This window comes from Passer domesticus, chromosome 5 (assembly GCF_036417665.1).
Source record: "Passer domesticus isolate bPasDom1 chromosome 5, bPasDom1.hap1, whole genome shotgun sequence".
NCBI classification, from domain to species: Eukaryota; Metazoa; Chordata; class Aves; order Passeriformes; family Passeridae; genus Passer; species Passer domesticus.
Genome location: NC_087478.1, coordinates 46357025 through 46375447, shown reverse-complemented (window position 1 = coordinate 46375447; position 18423 = coordinate 46357025). Strand labels below are relative to the sequence as shown.

The window sequence follows — 18423 nt, the reverse complement described above, 5'->3', positions numbered from 1 at the left end:
TGAGAGCTCAGCTAAGTGTCTTGGTATGACAGCTGAGACAACATGTGTAACACTTCAAAGCAACCGCAGCAGTGTTCACAATTCCCTTCTGCTGGGCTGCTGGCAGGATGAGTGTCCTCCGAGTAGCAAACAAAGTGATCAGTCTCCTTGTGCCCAGGTGTCCTTGCAAAAGACTGATGAGATCTCCCCACCCAGTGGCTTCTGGCTCAATCTTACTCTAGCATCTTGTGGCCCTGAACCATGTGCAAAAGAAAGGAAAACAGGTTTCATGTCAAAATTTAGCTGAGTCCTTCAGCCAGGTGCTTGTGTCACTCTCAGGTTTGTATGCTTGTTTCTCCATTTGCTTTCCCTTTAATTAGCTGATAAAATTTCTTCCATGCTGTTCTTTATGCATCACAACATGGCATCCTTGTTTGTGGACCTGCATGGCCAATGTTATGGTGATCCTCCAAAACTGACACAGGCCTGGTATCCAAACACCAGGACATGGGCATAGACATATTCAGCCACTTTATAATCTGACTGGCTGAGTACAGCAGGGCACAGAGCACCGTGTAAAAGCAGCTGGAGTCTTGGTTACCATGCTCTGCAGCCCATGTGCAAACACCCAAAGGAGCACTACTATGAAAAACCTTTTTATGGTGTGAATTATCCCAAGCAATTGATCCATTTCATTGACTATAAGAAATTGTTTTCCATAGACATGGCTTTCCTTCTGCTAATGCAAGTGTGTCAGTGTTTGAACAGAGGACCTATGAATTGGCAGTCTTTTCCCTTAGCTGCAGACCCCACTTATCTAGAGCCCTGGAAATAGGCTCTGATTTCATGAAGTCAGCGGGGGTCAAAGGGTCTTTGACTAAGGCTCAAAGCTACTGTAGGGCCTTTGGTCTCCGTCAGGGCTGGCAGAGGCTGCTCTGTTGTGACAGAATGGCTCTGCTGGATTGCATCCTCCCCAACATCATCACTGCCACATCCAGCCCTGGTTGCTTTTGACATAAGAACTTTCATTCACATTCTTTTATCTTAGGCAGGACAAAAATAATATAGCCCTTAATTTATAGTAAACATGGACTTGTTTAAAATAAATCCCTCAATTTGTCTTACAAATAACATTTAAGTGTTTTTGAATTGAAGAGATGTTTGAAAAACCGTTTCCTATCAGACATGCTATTTGTTTCATTTAATGCAGTTTATTCATCTTAGTTGATTGGAGAAAAAAATAAAAAAAGCCTACCCCAGCTAGTGAGAGGAAACCCTGCCACAGTACTGTGCTGCTGTAGATTTTGCAACATTTTTTTATTTGGAGCCAACCTCCACACACATTATTTACAATAACTATTACATCTTAATATAAAAATAATTTGGGGATTAGATGCTGTGCAATATCTTGAGGAGATAATTCTGAAGCAATTGGCATTTTTATGTGCCTGATTTCAAACTTGTAATTGAGTCTGATTTCTTTAGTCAAGGGGAACACACCCAGTTTGTCTGAAAAAAATTGTTCAATTGGACACTCAGGGCCCTAATCACTATAGGGAACTTAGCCCTTATGATTTATTTAAGAAGGAATTCTAAATATACATATGTATTATGTTTATGTAAGATGTGCATGGATATCTATCAAGTAGAAAGGCAACTAGTCTCATCCTTAAAAGTAAACGAGGCTTTCATGTACCATGTAACTGTGGAGTTGTGTAGTTTTATGAAGAAAAACAGTTGATGAATTCCTTAATCTTAAGATCACAGAGAATTAGAATTATAACCTTAAATATCGCTGACTTGCTTAAAATGACTGCAGCCCCTTGTCAGAAATTGTTCCTAGAAATACTTCCTAACCCTCCATTTTGTGTTTCTAAGTAATATGCTGGATGAAAACCACTCCCTCTCTTTTCGTCAAGCTCCTTGTCTGCTTTTTTCATCCAGAAGAATGCAGGAGGACTTGTAGAGTCATAGTTTATCCCTTCTTGCCATACAGAAAGGAAAAAACATCCCTTGGCCAAATCATATCTGCTATTCCTGTATCACTATTATCAGTGAAAGGAATGGCAAAGTCAAATGACTAATCTCTTCAGCTATTAGCAGCTTCTGTATGTAAGTATCACTCTACAGTTCTTTTCTCCAACTGTTCTGAGATAATTTCAGATTACTTTAGGCTTTGGCTAATATGTCTTCCATTTTTGCTGAAATTAGAATGCAAAATATCATAGTCACTTTTTAAAGCATGCCTAAAAATTTTAGGAAAATCTTTCTTACAGGAGAACAGCCCTTGCCAGCACCCTCAGGAAGATCCAGGCTGTCAAAATGAAAATATTGGTGACTGCTTTTATCAAAGAGCTCAAGCACAGACTGGTATTGTTTGTGGTCACTGCAGCTACATGAAAAAATATCACTGTAAACACACTACACATGGAAACAGAAATTCATTCAAGCTCCAGATGGCATATTGATATAGATGCACGCAGTGCTACAGCCACATTGCTGTCCATTACCTTCCCTACAGACCAGCAAACTCTATTTGGAACGTGTGGATCGATTCTGAGGTACAAACTGAGAAAGAACCTGGGGGTTAAGGGAGAGTCCACAGCTGCTGTGGCTCTTTTAGGAGGCTTTTCTCCCTCAGAAACCTTGGCCAAATGCATGTTTTGGCCTGCAAATATGTACCTGCAGCAAAGGTCCAGCATTGAGTGCTCATCCGCTCACTGGAACACAATTCTTTGGCATGTGGGGTCTAGCCCTCCTTGCCTGTCTTTTGAGCAGCATCTTCCTCACTGCTCCTGGACACAGAGAATGCTAGGTAGGTCCAAGCAAGTGCGTGTTCCTTGGAGGGTGCTTTTAGTGAGAGGATGCAAAGGCTGGATGATGCAGTCTGCATCGGCACTGAAGCACAGCCTGTGATGTTCGGCCAGGGGTCTGATTTCCTGCAGGACAAGTGTGGCTGGTAGGGAAGCATGGGGAGGGCTTTACTCACTGCTCTTGTTTATAGGGTGTCACCAAGGACCATCTGAGCTCTTCCAAATCTCCTACCAAGACTCAGACATTGGAAGGGTGGGTGTTTGCAACCCTAGAGTGACTACTGCACTTGACACTTCCACCTGGAAGGGGTTTGCTTTGTTACCCACTCTGGCTTTTCCTGGTAGGGGGCAAGACATACCGTAGGGCCATTCTCTGGTGCTGAGAGGGGTAGGTGGGCACGCTCTGCTCAGGCCACCCATGGCACAGGAGGGGACAGGGATGGATCTGTGACCACAGAGCGGATTGCCCTGCCACAGTGAGGCTGAGAGCACCATGGGCTGCAAGGGTGCAGGCATCCATGGGCAGGGCAGGATGAGGATGAAGACACGAGTTATTTTCTGTTCAGGCTGATTTCACGTTTCTTAGCTTCCAAGGGGCTCTGAGAATAGCAATTAAAGCACCGGGCTTAATTGTGGAGTATCCAATTTGGATATTAGCGTTATCTCTGCTCTCACTGCTTTCTTTTCGTTCGGATCCAATTCTGCTGCCTGCCTGCTGGCTGGGTGCCCGTTCCTTTCTTCTCATTATTACTATTTTATGGTTATTGTTAATACATTTTTTTTTTAAGCATTCCTACTCTCGGTTGCCTCCAAACATGCGGGTCGCGGTCCGAGAGGGCGCCGGTCGCAGGGAGTCCCGGGCGGTCCCCGCGGGGCTGCGGCGGCTCTGCTCGGCTCGGCTCGGCTCGGCTCGGCTCGGCTCGGCCCGGCCCCGGCTCGGCCCGGCCCCGGCTCGGCCGGAGGCACAGGTGCCGCCCGGGCACGGGCTCCCCTTGTCCCCCGCCGGGGGCCGAGACCTGCTCCCTCCGGCAGTGGCAGGGGTTGGTCTCCCGTTGCCCGTGCTGTCCTTCCCCTCGTCTTCCCCCCCCGTTTCCCCCAATGCTCACTCGCACAGCTTTCCCACCCCGCCCCTTGATATTTCCCCCTCCCCACCATTTTCCGCGGGTATATTTAATTATTATTAATTATTAAGCTGCTGTATTAATTCACCTTCCCATGCTTTCCCCACCTCCGGGAAGCATTCTCGGAGCTTTTATATTGCAGAGATTTTTTTTTAAAATGTATTTTTAGAGTGTTGCTCTGAGCGCTTCCACCTCCCCGCCCCTCATCTCCCACCCGGGCAGTACCAGAGAAGAGAATGAAGAAGTTGAGCATGTCTGAGGCGGATCAGCCTTGCAGGCAGAGAGGGGGGCAGTAGCTACTCAGAGCAGCCCGAGTGCTTGAAGCAGGATTTGCTGGTATGTATGTGGGTCTGGATTTTATGACAGCTCTAAGTGTGAATCTTTTACCGAGCGAGAAAGGAGGGGAAAATAAATAAATATCTGCGGCTTCATTAAATAAATGCCTGCATAGCTGTAAGCCCTGTCCGGCTGTGCTGGAGGAGGTGGTGGTGGGGACACTCCCAGCCATCCACCCACCCACCCACCCCTAGGAAAAAAAAAAAAAAAAAAGAAAAAAAAAAAAAAGCCGAAGCAAAGCCCGGAGAGCCGAGGGTTCGAGGGCTGTGTTGCCGGGGCCGAGGAGGCGGGGGTGGCGTGGTGCAGCCCGGGCCGTGGCAGGTGCAGCACCCCCGTGCCCGCACCCCGCGGCGGTGCGGGTGCGTGTGTGCGCCCAGCGCGCCCCGCGCTGCCCCTGGAGCCGAGCGCGGCGGGCAGCGGTGCCGGCAGCACTGCAGAGGGGTGGGCACGGCCCTCGCCAGCCCTCGGGGGCTGGGCCCGGGGGTGGGCGAAATGCTGTGCGTGCATGGGGAGGGGGCCGCGGGGGGGGGGAGCCGCTTTCTCTCCGCGATTCACATCGCGCCCGCTTTCTCGTCTCGTATGCATGCCTATCCCGGGAATGGTGTAGTCAGCCCGTATCTGAATTATTTATAGACTCGTGCCAGCTGTTTTTTTTTTTTTAATTTTTTTTAAAATTCCTCTTTTGTGCATTATTGGGAAATGCGTTTTGCCTTCCTTTCTTCTCAATATATTAATGTCTTTGTTGGGGAGCGTTTTCTATCCCCTTCAGATCCCTCTAATACAAAATTGATGCTTATTTTTCCCTTCAGGAAGGGGACGCTTTGAGGATAATCATGCTTCACAGAAGAACGGCACCGACCTCCAGTTGCATTAAACACAACCTCCTCCACTAGGGCTCCAGGAAAAAAAAAAGAGAGAATAATTATAAGAATAATCATTAAAAAGGCGAAAGGAATGCTTACTCTGGAACCTGCATTTGACGATCCTCACCACTCGCGCTGAATATCCTCTGAAGTGATTCTCTCCAGCTTTTGAATTTGCACCGCTTCAAGACGCAAGATTGCCACAAAGAAACCTCTATTTTTTTTTTACAGCCAAATAGGATTGTTTTTTAACTCATTCCCCTACGTTTACCCCCGACCCTTATTCTTCTTATGTGGATATGCAAGCAAGAAGAGGAGACTGGACATTCCCAACATGCTCTCTCCCTTGATCTGTCCGTCTAGAGGTTCTGCTTCTACAAACCAAGGTAGGGAAATTCCTGTTTCTGTGGTTTTGCTTGTAGCTTGTTTTGGTACGCGGGTTTGCCCAGGGAAGATCACTCACGGTAGAACAAAAGGTTTAGAGATGCTGCTTTTAGAAGCAGATAGAGGGAAAAAAAGCCCCCTAGCATTCACCAGACATGTTGATTCCCTCTTGGCTCATCAAATAGGACACGAAGAGAAGGCGAAAGGGTTTGACTTGGGTACCACGCTGTGAATTGGGGGAAAGTCCCTTGTGATTTTCGTTTTGGGGGGTGGGGGGGTGGGCAGGTGGGGTCGGGGGCGATACGGGAGGAGGAACACGGCTTTGGAAAGGGGTGAAAACGAAAATAATTTTCATCCATCCACCCGCAGCGTGCCTCCTCCTTTTCACTGGTCCAGCGGCTCCTTGCCATGCTTTGATGTGAAAGCAGAGCTGGTCAGGAACAGCGGGACGTAGAAACCCGCTTGTTGCCGCGGAGGGTGGTGCATTACTGAAAACCCACGCCGGGCTCTCGATCGTGAGCGGCCTAACGCGGGGGCCGGGGCCGGGGCCCGGGGAGTGGCCGGGGCCGCCCCTGGCACCGCGGCAGGAGCCCGCCCAGCGCCGGGGCGAGTGCGCCTGCTTGCGTGGAGGTGGAGGGCTATTTTAAGTCCAAGCACGTCAAGCGACTTAGCCTGAACCTACGAGGCGCTGTATTCAGGCAACTTCACGTGTTTTAATTTATCCCCGTCCCCCTGGTGCTATCAGCGGGCATCGTGGCCCCTCTCCGCCTCGGCCCGTCCTTCCCCCTCGCCATCCACCGCGCCTTGCGCCCCGCGTCCCCGCGCCGGCAGCCCCTTCCCCATCCCGAGGGATGCAAAATGGCTATCGTGCCGCTCGGCTGTAGATACGCGAGAGATGCCGGTGCACCCCGACCGTAACGCGACATGTGAGTCTTTCCGTAAGATGGTGGCAAGACAAAGGGAGCCGGGGGGTGCGGGAGCGCCGGGCACAAGGTGTTGAACGTCTCGGGGTTATTTTAAGCCTCAGCCCGTGCCCGCCGCGCCGCTTTGCCCGTCACGCGTGGGTCTGCGCGCCCCCACGCCGCGAGAGGCGGGGGCAGGGCGAGCTGCCGCACAGCCCCCGGGGCGGACCCCAGCCCCGCGCCCGCACCGCCAGCCCCCCGCCCAGGCTCCCCCGAGCCGCCTCTCCCTTCCACACCGGGAGCTTGGCGGTGGGTGGGGGGCGGCAGGAGGAGCGGGAGGCGCACCCCACAGCAGAGGGAGGAAGAAGGGGGGTCATCGACTCCAGCCCTGCTGCGGGGTGGGGCAAGCCTCGAGGCACTCTGAGCCCTTGATGCATCCCGGGCATGCCGAGGCGGGGGCGCGCCTTCCCTACCACCTCCTTTGCCTGCATCCTTCCAGTGGCTCCTTGCCACATTTCTGGGGGGAGGTTTGTCGGCCTATTGTTAAAAATCAGAGCGGTTCCGCGTGAAGGGGTTGAGAGCCACCTTTCCTGACATATTCTGGCTGTGCTTCTATAAATATCTAAGGGTATCCGCGCCTGGATCCTCCCTGCCTGAGCTCTCCCTCCCTCGCCGCAAGTGGGAGTAGAAAGTTTACCTGTGCGGAGAGGAGGGCGTGTGGGAGCCTTTCCCCCTTTTTCCGAAGGAATTTCTCAGGCCTCGCAGCTCCTGGATCTTCCCAGGACCCCAGCACCGAACTGGTGGGGGATTGTAGCCCCTTTCAGCGGCCATCGCTTACCCCTGAGAGCCCCTAAAAGCACAAACCCCAGGGGCATGCACGGAGAGGGGAGGGTGGGCTCAGTCCCTGCCCCTCTGCCCCCTGCTCTGGGTTTTGCAGGCACATCGGACGGCAGAGGGGAAGGTTTTCCCGGCTGCCTGGCCAGGGTGGCAGCGGGCCCGGGCTGCCTGCTCCCCTCGAGCGGTGCCCAGCTCCGCCTGCCCGCTGCCTGCCCCTGCCGCCAGCCCTGCCCGCGGGGCGCCCGGCCCCGGCGGGTGCCGCATCCCTGCCACAGCCCTTCCTGGCCAGGCCAGGCCAGGCTCCTGCAGAGGTGGAGCAGGGCAGGTGGGACTTGGGGAGGGGTCTTAAAGCTCTGATGCTCGGCCGCGGGAGCCAGGATCACCGGCCCACATCCTCACTCTTTACTGCCTAGTCTCTCTGGCTGCTGCCTTTACCTGTGACTTTTCCTCATGTTCTCCAGTGTGGGCAAGAGGAGATGTCCACTACCATTGCTTTCCCCACCATCAAGCACAGCTACCTCAGGCTTTGCAAAGCAGTGTATGGAGGCAGCTAATCCCTCCCGAGCTGCCCCTTGGGCAGGCAGGAAGGGCTGGGCATGCAGCATGCCAGCTCATGGGGTGCTAGTGCTGTCCCACACCCCAAGGCCTTGGGGAGCAGAGCAGGGACACAGCACCCTGCCGTGTTGGGTGACCTGGTGTGCCCCAGCTGCAGCTCTGCAGAGAGCAGCAGTTTGTTCGTGGGTGCAGGGTGCTCTGCAAGAGGGGAGGTGTGGGTGTGGGCAATTTTCAGCTGCTCACCCACGCCGCCCCAAAAGCAGCAGCTCTTGTCGCCTCCGTGTATCTTGCTTTTCTTTGGTCCCTCACCACACCAGCTTGTCTCCCAGTCCTCGGTGGAGGTCTCAGAGGGGTGGGACATGACGGAACAGGTTAAGGACAGAGTCAGAAAACAGCCTAGGGATGGTGAGATTTGCTTCAACTTCCTCTTGGCTCAGTCATTGTTATACAGATAACAATGCAGATCTCAACAGAGGAAAGGAAGGAAGCATGGTGAAAGCCACAGCTCCTCTTCCCAGGGACCCTGGGCTCTGATCTGTTGCACCGGCCAGGTCAGCCTGTGTCAGTCCTGGTGCCTGTTGTGATCCCTGTGCCAGTGAGACCATTGCTGAGCAAAGGAAGGTGTCAGCAGTGGCACCCAGCCATCCTGTTTTGGGCAAGGGTCTCATGATAGCAAGATTGTTGGCTGAGTTCTACATTGCACCTGTACATGCCAGAACACCACACAAGAGATCACACAGAGGTGGAAAATACAGAACAGGGGCAAAAATCTCAAGCTGCCATCCCCATCTAATAACTGATGCTTTGACTCGTATTATCCTCATTTTGGATTTCCAGCTGTCCCTGTATAAAAAGTCTATCAACCTGTGAACAAGCACCTGATCCCCAAGCCCGAACCTACAGGGAGAAAATGTGATGGAATTAATTTATATTTCATCTTGCTGGGGCTGTTTCTCGTGCTTGGTTTGGAAGAGGGCAGGTGCTCCTGGCACCGCTCGCTTCCGGTGCCAGAGCTCTGGAGCTGTGCTTGGATTCCCACACTGGACTCACATTGCCTGGGTTGGCACCAGCAATCGCTCTCTCTGCAGTACCATGTGGGAGGTCTGGATTTGATTCCTGGTGCTGTTTTTCATTCCCCCAAGCTGGCAGAGGGTGGGAGCACTGTACAGATAGCACTGCTTGTATCTGCATTGGGCTCCATTCCACATTCCCATCCTTAGGATGCACAAAAGCTGCCTATGAGATAGTCCAGACTGAGGTCTGCTCCCAAAAGGTTTAATCTTCTTGGCCTTTAGGGAGGCTGCAGCTCTACCCTGCCTGTACTCTACTCAGCAGTGTGGTTTGGTAAGCAGTGGTGAAAGCTATCTTGTGGCTGGAGAGCACGCAGAGGGTTTTTTGAATTTTTTCAGTTTTCTTTTTGTAAGCTGCTATTAATCACCAAAAAATGGATTAGTTAATATGAAAGATGGACTAGATGATCTTTCTGAGCAAAATGGCTCAGGGTATTGTGATTGCCTAATCCACCATGGAATGCTCGTGGTATCCACTCTGCCTGACATCACGGCTCTAGGCCTGCCTGACTCTTCTGCAGTTCTGTGATTAGCTTTCTTTGATATTTATTTATACTTGAGAGAAAAGCACAAAGTGGTTGGGAGAAGCACAGCTGATCAGTTATCTGCTATTACCCTGATCTGTCCTCTGTCTATCCATCCACAAGAACTCTTTACACCAAAGTGAGTCAACTTATTAATTGTCGCTTTGCTGCAGTCAGACAGACTCGCTGCTGCCTTGGGTACCTCCCTGCGTAAAATGAAATGGCAGTTTGAAGATCACAGCACTGAAATATGTAGAAGAGGAATCAGAGGAAAATAAGATATTTGAAGCTAAGCATGGCCCACCTGCTACTACTGCCTTGTCCCTTCTTATGGGTTTTGTCTTTCTGCTTTCTGCTTACAAGGCAAAGAGCTTTGTAACGGGAACTAAAAAACCCATTTCTCCAACCACAAAGGGGGCTCCACCATCCCTCTGACCTACCTTTCTTTCTTGTCTGTTTATCTAAAGACAGGAAAGAAGGTTCCTGGCAGGTATGGACTGGTGCTCGCTCTGGCAAAATTAGTGCCATGGTGCTAAGTGCCTGTGAATTAGGAGATTGATCTGACCAGGCTAAATATTAAAGCTGCCTTTCATGCTGGGGGAAAAAAAAATCCAAGCAAACCCATCCTTTATTGTTCAGCAGCTCGTTGCTTCCTTAATCTGGCTCCCAGCTAGAATTGTACGTCGGAGTGTGAACTGGTGTGTGTAAAAGTCGACCAAGTGCAGGGTGGTGATCTGTGCAAACCAAGCAGCGTATCTCCATGTGCCTGAGGTCACTGCAGAGAAAAAAATCCCCTCTCTATGCACTCAGAAACAAATGTATGGCACAAGGCAATGTGCAAACAGTGCAAATTCAAATTCAATTCAAACCATGGCTAATTTGGACCTCTAGAGGCAAGGCTGCTTTTTATTCAGTGTTTTCTTGGAAACAGAAGAGAACACTGACTCTGGGCAGGAGAAGGGACAGACAGCTCTTTATAAAATTTTTACATATATATTGAATATGCTTAATGTGAGAAGAATAAAACCACTTCTTTTTCCATACCCAGGGTCACCAAAAAAGTGAAGAGTGAAAGGGTATGTGTTCTGAGACTCACTGCCAGCTCATCTTCCCAATACAGCTGGTATTTTTAGACTGCAAAGTATGCTGGATGACTCTCTTCCCTTTCTAACACAAGCAATTGAAGACCATGTTTGATATCAATATATATAGTCTAGATATATCAATATAGATGCATTGATTAAACATCTGGGGAAGAAGAAATTTTGAATGAGAGTGGTTATGGGCACAAACTGAAAGGGATACTAGCCTGAGATCTCTGCAACATTCACTCCCTATACGTCAAACCCCTTCCACATGGAAGGTTCCAAACTGAAAAGAGTCACTGAAAGTGGCTGAGGTAAAAGATTATATATATGAATACTGAAGATGTTTCTGTATTCCCAGAGCACGTACAGTATTACTAACATTGGTGTGCAAGGCTGTGCTGAAACATTTATAGGAAAGAAACACTCTAAAGGGAAAAACGTGAATTTGATCTTCATGTTTGGTGGCTTATCTGTACTGATTGCTCCTCCACTAAAACAGGTGCAAGGCCACCGGGTTGTCTGGCCTGATTAATCCATGGAATATAATTATGTCACTCCTGCACACCCCTGGCATGTTGGGGTTGTAGGAGCTCACCTCCAATTAACTGTCCATGTGACAAACTTTTAAATTGCTTCTCAAGGTAGCAGTCAGCCTACTCTACTCTGTCTGTGTGTAGCTATTTAGTTATGGTAACAGTTCTTGCTTGCTGTACTTCCAGTCTGGATTTTCAAACATGGATCAAGGAATTAAGCAGTGTAGCTACCACCATCCTCCTCCAAACCCACTCCCTAGCCTGTGTGTGAGCTCTCATTTGTCCAAAACAGTGAAATGATCTGTCTAGAACCTATTTACAGAGGTGGTTTAGCTCTGCTTAGGTGACTATGTTCTGTTTGAGGGCAGCACTTCTAAGAGAGGGAAGGGCTGGGGGGAGTGTGCAGGAGTGAACTAAGACAATGATCACCGAGCAGAGAAAACAAGACCTGTAAAGAAAGAATGAGAGAGACCTAGGGAAGCTCAGTCTGGAGAAAAGACAACTGTGGGTGGATCTTTAGCTGTCTGCAAATACATAAAAGACTGTTACAGAAAGAAGACAGGGGCCAATTATTCTCATTAGTCACAGAGGACAGATCAGGAAATAAATGACTTTAAGATGAAGCAGAGAGAATACAGATTAAACATCAAATTAAATGTTTACTGCACTAATGTTTTAGTGACAGTAGAAGACCTGATAAATTTGGCAGATTAGCTGTGACTGACAATATTTAAAGCTAGATGTAGGTGCTGAACTATCAGGATTTTGTATCTAATAAAGTCTGTCTCCAGTGAACCTCAGATCATGATATTTGTATGCCGAACCAAACAGCTTTGGAAGAAAGATAATGAGGTTGATTTGTCCTGTGTGCAGGAGGGAGAGGCTGTCCCATTGGAGGAACCTGATTGGGTTTGGCTCTGTGCAACAAATCTCATATGGTGTCTGTAGGAGTCAAAATGATGGTGTCAACTGGTGGCACAGCTTGTGTGTATCAGGAGCTCCCCAAAGATGCCTGCTTTACAAAACCTCTGGTAGGCTGTGACAGCTCATACTGTCCAGGGGACTGGCAAGAGCTGCAGTATAGAAATCGGGCAGAAGAGGCTTACAAACATGTCTTGTGTGAGCAATGCTTTAGCATTTGCAAGCACAGTTCTTGAATCCTGGGATGAGTTGGGCTCTGTAGATTGAGACCATGTCTCTTTCATTCAGAATCCTCACCTGTCTGTAGCCACTGCTTTCAAGGCTTTACACTATCACAGCATCTGAGTAGCTGCTGTGCCAAAACCTGATTCTGCAGGGGGAGGAGAGGCTGACCGTCACACACTGAACGGTGTGAAAATTCACACCCTGCTATTGCATGATGTCATTCTTTGTCTTGCAAGATGAAATACAGTTTAGAAACACCTTCTGTTTACTCCTCTTTGCTGCTTCCAGAAGATAAAGTGGGATATGGGCAGCCATGAGCATTGTGGTTTCTGAGGATCATTGCTCCACTAGCCAGCCTTCACAGTCACGTCTCTTTGTGCTCTGAGTTGGAGGAGCTTCCTGTGGCTGCTTGGGGTTTGGGTGAACAGCTCTGGGTGTTCTGTGGGTTTTGTGAGGGATCTTCCTACCTCGGGTCAGTAGAGATTCCCCTGCCAGAGGCTGAGGTGGCTGAAAGGGCTGTTTTGAAACTGTGAGTTTGGCCAGCGTTGGGAACGTGCTGTGCAGCCTAAGGCCTATACCACTGTAAATCCTCCTGTGCATCAGCAGGAATGGTGACTGTGGTGCAGCCCTGCTGGTGGATTACACTATTTTAAAAAAGAGTGACAAACATGTAATCCTGACCTCTGGTGTTTTTTTTGTGGGAATCGGGAATTTTCTATACAGGTGTCCAGGACACACTCAGACTCAAATGGAGGAAATGACACAATATGGTCTCTTATTATACTTGGATTTCACGTTTTTATTTAGCTTCTTCACCTAATCTCTTAGTTAAGGTTGCCATGCTCTTTTGGGAGATAATATATACAACTCTCTCACATGGATGTAGTTTCTTGCATGTATGATCTTTGAAGAATTTGGAGGATTTTTGAAAAGGAAACAAATGTAAAATTACTAAATTCACTACTTCAAAACAGACTAGGAGGTGAGATGGCTACTTGAAGCCAGCTGAGGCAAATAAAATTTGGTGTCACCAACCTGATGATAATTTACTAGTGCAAATGCCATGTCCTACATCACAGCTGATATCCTAGTGAACAGAAAATTGGTTTCAGGTGATAGGCGTAATAGCCTCATGGATAGCTTAAGAGTGCAGTGGTCCTGTGTTGTTACCTCTGGCTGTGGGCCATGAACAGGACACAGTGGGGCATGAGTAGGTTAGAGATTGAAGTCTGTCATAACAAGGGACTGTGGTTTCCCTGTGTCACATGAGACTTCTGCTGCTCAGAGCTGGAAATGAGGTACTGGAGATACACAGTGGCTCTTTGGAACACGAAAGGTGAAGGTCCTAAATCAATACCACCTGGAAATGAATTGCAGAAGAACTGCTAGGATCCTAAAGCCAAGGGCAATCCCAGCTCTTCACAGCAGTGGTTTTGAAGCCTGTGCAGTGAGAAGAATGGCTCTACTGCTGCATGGAAAGGTGTCAGGATGCTGTCACCTGCTCCAGGAGGAGGATGGAGGAAGGGTTGCTGCCGTAAATTTGCTGTTGGCTCTTTGTGCCAGGTAAAGCAGGATGTTGTTTAATTGTACACAGCTGGATTGCTGGGGAATTTCTGTCACAAGGCTTTGCTTAGAAATGCATTTGAAGTGCATTGTGGCAGAGGAAATGCACTAGAACGCACTAACTCGCGGCTACTTGCACGTAGGCATACGCTTGTATGGAAAGCACATGGGAAGGATCTGCATATCCCTGCACCCCTCTCTCTCCTCCTCTATAATTCTCTATTATTGCTGGCTGCTGTAGTCAGTGGCCTAAGTATCTCAGGGGAGATTCCCTCCTGTCAGACGTGTGTTTCAGCAGAGGCAAGCTGAAACATCAGAGGCTGACAATCCCCAAGGGAGAGTCTAATGAAAGCGACAGGATGACATAATCTGTTCTATAGTCTCTCCTTTTCAGCTCTCCACGTTTTTGGTGCAACTTGAAATTACCCTCTAATTTATTACTGAAAAGGTGACTATCATATATAATTGAAATTATATAGATAGTGTCCTGAAGTGTTGGAAGTCAAAGTATAAAATAAGCGTGGATGTGGTCTGCAGTACTGTCTTTCTGGAAGGCAGCTTTTAAGACTGAGTCTGAAAGTAACAGTGGTAAATGCCATGAAAGTATAAATAGAATCTCAGAAAAGACATTGCAATAATTTCATTAAGTGATGGGCACCAGTATCCTAAACAGGAGGAGACAAAAATTAAGTAGTTTAGAAAAAGAGGATAGCTGTGGGATGGCTGCCTTGAAAGATACAGTGGCTCTTGCAGAAAGCACTTTGTATCCCTGGTTTGGAAGTTGTGAACTTTCAAACCAGGGATCCAGAGAGAGAGCCAAAGATCATGCATTAACCATTTTTAATTTGCACAGTTTCTATGTAGAGTAATGGGGCTCCAAGGCTCTCTGAACTTCAGGACTCAGAGAACTTTGCAGGATCTGAGTGCCTGTACCTTGGTGCTCTCTGAAGCAGCAGCTGGATGTATCATACATGGGTATCATACATGAACAGCCCTTTCTGTGCAATGGCCTTTTCCTTACTGGAAGGCATATAACTTTCAGAAACCAGGAGATGCATAGATAGGGCTGTTTAATGACACGCCTTGCCTTAATAGTCTTGTATGGTTTTTCTTGTTAGGGTGTTTTTTGTTAGGACAGATTGATTCCTGACTTCAGCTTTTGACATTAGAGAAGATGATTAATATTTTTGACAGAAGATGTTTAGAAATGGGTTAACTGCCAAAGGAAAAAGAAAAAATTAATTTCAGAGGTTTTGCTAGTTGTGCACTGAGCTTAATTAGAGTGTTTGATGTGTTTTTATGAAAAAGCAGAGAAAAGAATAGCTAGCAGCCTGGTGGGCAGAAAACTAACAGGGTTTTGTGTGACGCATCCTTATTCTGCATACTTCGAAGTGGGGACTTGTCCCTGAGGTTGTCCTAGCCAAGACGAGGGCTCAGACTACTGGGTCCTCTGCAGTAATGCTTTCTTAGTTGGAACTTTTCCAGTTGGAACTGTTCTGCTTTATATAAATGCCTATTCATTGTGCTGGTGAGAGAGTGCTCTAACGACTGGGCTGTGGAGGTAGTTTGTTTCTTTGGCCCAATACAAAGTAATTACTTATAAAAAGAGAATTTATTTCAGCCTGAAAGAAATGGAGGCACAGGCACTGTAGCCCAGAGGCAGTGGAGTCCTCTGAGACGTGGGAGACATGGGAGCTAATTCTTCCTCCAAATTAGTCAGTGCAGGTTTGTTCTTGTTCTGCTTTGGATGCATTTGTTTTTTCCTGGTGACATGAAAACAAAATGTTTCATTTAGCATTGAGCTCCAGTGCTGATTCCAGGTGGGGGATAAAGTGACAGGAGGAGGTGAATTCCCAGGAAACAAAGATCTAGATCCTCAGGCAAGTGCTCTTAAACTAAGGATGAGGGATGAGAACTATGGACCCTGTGACAGGAAACCAGAGTTACTGCTCCAATGAAAATTTTTATAGTTTCCTATAATGTGCGGGTATCTCTTTACAATTGTCTCCAGATCTTTAAAATCACTTGGGATTTTCATTCCTGCACCTCATATCCCTCAGTATATCCCCTCATAGTTTGTTATACACTTGCTTTGATAAGCTTGGTGAGATGTTTAATTTTTATATGGAAGTGGGAGTTTTTCCAGAAGTGAACACTGGCTGTGGGAGACTTGTTTCCAGAAGAACTCCAGGGAGTCAGTGGAGAAAGACCAAGTTCTTTGAAGAGCAGTGTAGAGCAGGAGCCCCATGGATGTGCTCCAACTTGCCCTCTAGAAAAGCTAATCCCTGTTGACTAAGGTCAAAGGTAGCCTACATAGATGAGCTTTCTAAAAGCTTTTATTTATCTCTTTTGTTCTGCGTTGTTATGCATTTTAAGATGTACTGGGTTGGGAGCTAGAAAAGACAAGAGGTGTATAAAATTATTACTCTTTCACCATCCAGTTTGGAAAACAGTCATGTTCCATGAGGAATCCAAAATCTCCTAATGCCTCTTTCTGTGTCTTGTCCTCTGAGAGAAAACTGTGTACCTGACAGTCCATCTCTTTTTGAACGTGAGGGCCAGGAGATTCCTTAATCTGTGCCCAATGTAAATTGTTCTCAAATGTGATTTGAGTTTGCAAGTAACACCAATGTCCCCTTAGGTGCTTTGAGCCACGATTTATGGATTTCTCAGACCTTGCTTTCAAACCAGACAGTGGCAAGTTGGTGCATGAGGTCTGCTGACATGACCAGGTGTAGGGCTGGTCTGTGGCACCCCACAGAGACCTGGTTCTCTGGATGTTACAGGCTAAGGAGAGATGGGCCAAGGCTTGCTGCTTGTAACACCGCTGTGTCCCAGGAGGGAGCTAGTTTAAGGATGACTTTTTATTATATGTCTTTGTGCATTTTTTCCTGCATGCGTTTAGAAGCATTGCCCACCTTCATCAAGGCACATCTTTCCTAAGAAAATACTGCCTGCGTGATGAAGCATAAGAATCAAACAAAACAGAAAATTAGAGAGAAGGTTTGCCCTGACAGTCTGTGTCCTTTTAAGTGCACAGAGTAATACAGAAATTTGTGCGTCCTCTGAAGTGACAGACTTCTGTAATAGTGCAGTTTGGCAACTGTGGCAGGACAAATTGCAATGTGTACCTGTGCAAGGGTGCAGCTGCAGCCCAGAGCCTGGCTTCACTGTCCCTTCAAAATGGGGAATCATGGCATTGGTTGTGGATTCAGTATCAGACTGGATTGACTTTGGATATCCGCTCTGTCGTACGAGACATAAGGGCTTCCAATATTTATCTGAATCAGCTTCATTTTGAAATATTTTTGTTTATAAACTTGTTCACTTTTGTCACAGGAGGGACATCATAAAGAGCTATTTAGGTACTGTCTAGGCTGCTCTTTCAGTGCCTGCAATGAATGCTGCATTCATGCTTCATGTTAATACAAAAGGTGCTATTTTTTGTCCTTATGTCTGATGATTTCCTTTTTTCTCAAATGTTAAATAACATGATTGTAAGGATCCAACAGATTCTTAAATACTTCCATGTAAGTTTTCAGGTATTTTCTTGATTGTGTAATGTATTGCTTTTCCTGCAGTATGAGACAGGAGCAGGTATAGAATCTAGCTGACAATGAGTTTTGACATCAGATTAAGTTGTATCAGGTTTGCTCCCCCAAATCCTCATGGACTGTGCCTGGGGGAGAAAAATCAATGCTCTCTGGTAGAGCTGCTTAAAATGACTGTATTTGACATAGTTGAAATTTCCATCTGAACAAAATTTGAGACTTTTAATGCAAATTAATTGGTTTTCTCATAATCTGAACTACTTTGAAAGAGTAATATAAAATGGTTTTAAAGCTGCAGGACAAAACTTGATGGAAAAATCCTAGAACTTTATTTATGGTCAAAGATCCAGAGTGAGAGGGGAAAAAAAGCATTCAAAACTTAAATTCCCTTTAAAATTTCTGATTTCCTTATAGGATGTCTAAGTATTTAGTGGCAAAAATGTTTGGTCCAATGCTCCTCCTGCATAGGACAAATCTTTGTGTGTTATTTACTTGAAGCCTTGGGGTTTAAAGAGTTTGTATGCAAAAGACTCAGCTTGAATCTTAGCTTTACTGAAATGCCATATTTATTACAACAGCCAAAGAGATGCAGAACTTGGATAAAATCATCTGGAGATTATAATGCTGCATGAAAGATTAGAATAGCAACGTAAAGAGAAGGTAAGCTTCACCTGGGAGGAGGATGTTAAGCTGTGCCTCTCATAACTGGGAATGAGACCTGAAACATTCATACCAGTAAACAGAAGAACACACTGGGGAACAGCTGTAGAACCTTGACCAGAACTTGTGGTGTCCTGAATGGATGGGTGGAGTTCCTCAGTGCAAAACTGAAGGGCTTGGAGAAGATGTAATTGGGAATCATCTTGTCATGTTCTAGTCTGGGAAGGTAAAAGCCCACTAAGCTTTGTCTTGGCCATAGTCAGCTTGCAGTCAGGTGAAGCCAAGCTGACCACCTCCATCCTGGTTGAGCTGGTCTAGTACATGCTGATCAGCATTTAGCAGAAAGTGGCTATCCTTGCTCTGTGCCTGGAGATACGGTCAGGTGCTTTGGATGGAGCTCCTCTGCTTTAGATACATGCATAGGTCTGGTCTTTCTTTTCAACTAGAAGCACACTGGTCTCCTGCAGGAGGACCCTTGGGCTTCAAGTGAGAGCAAAG

General features: G+C 47.3%; 1 protein-coding gene across 5 annotated transcripts in view; it reads left to right on the top strand.

The window, feature by feature from the left end:
* GRIN2B (glutamate ionotropic receptor NMDA type subunit 2B) overlaps positions 1–18423 on the top strand; it is a 235246-nt gene that overhangs the window by 6937 nt on the left and 209886 nt on the right. The window contains exons 1-2 of one of the 5 annotated variants that reach the window (XM_064419974.1): positions 4090–4249; positions 5059–5498. The gene's annotated coding sequence lies outside the window, so the exon portion shown is untranslated. Of the gene's footprint in view, positions 1–4089; positions 4250–4593; positions 4609–4768; positions 5499–6212; positions 6423–18423 lie in introns of those variants that run through there. The other 4 variants (XM_064419976.1, XM_064419975.1, XM_064419973.1 and 1 more) reach the window with 4 other exon arrangements.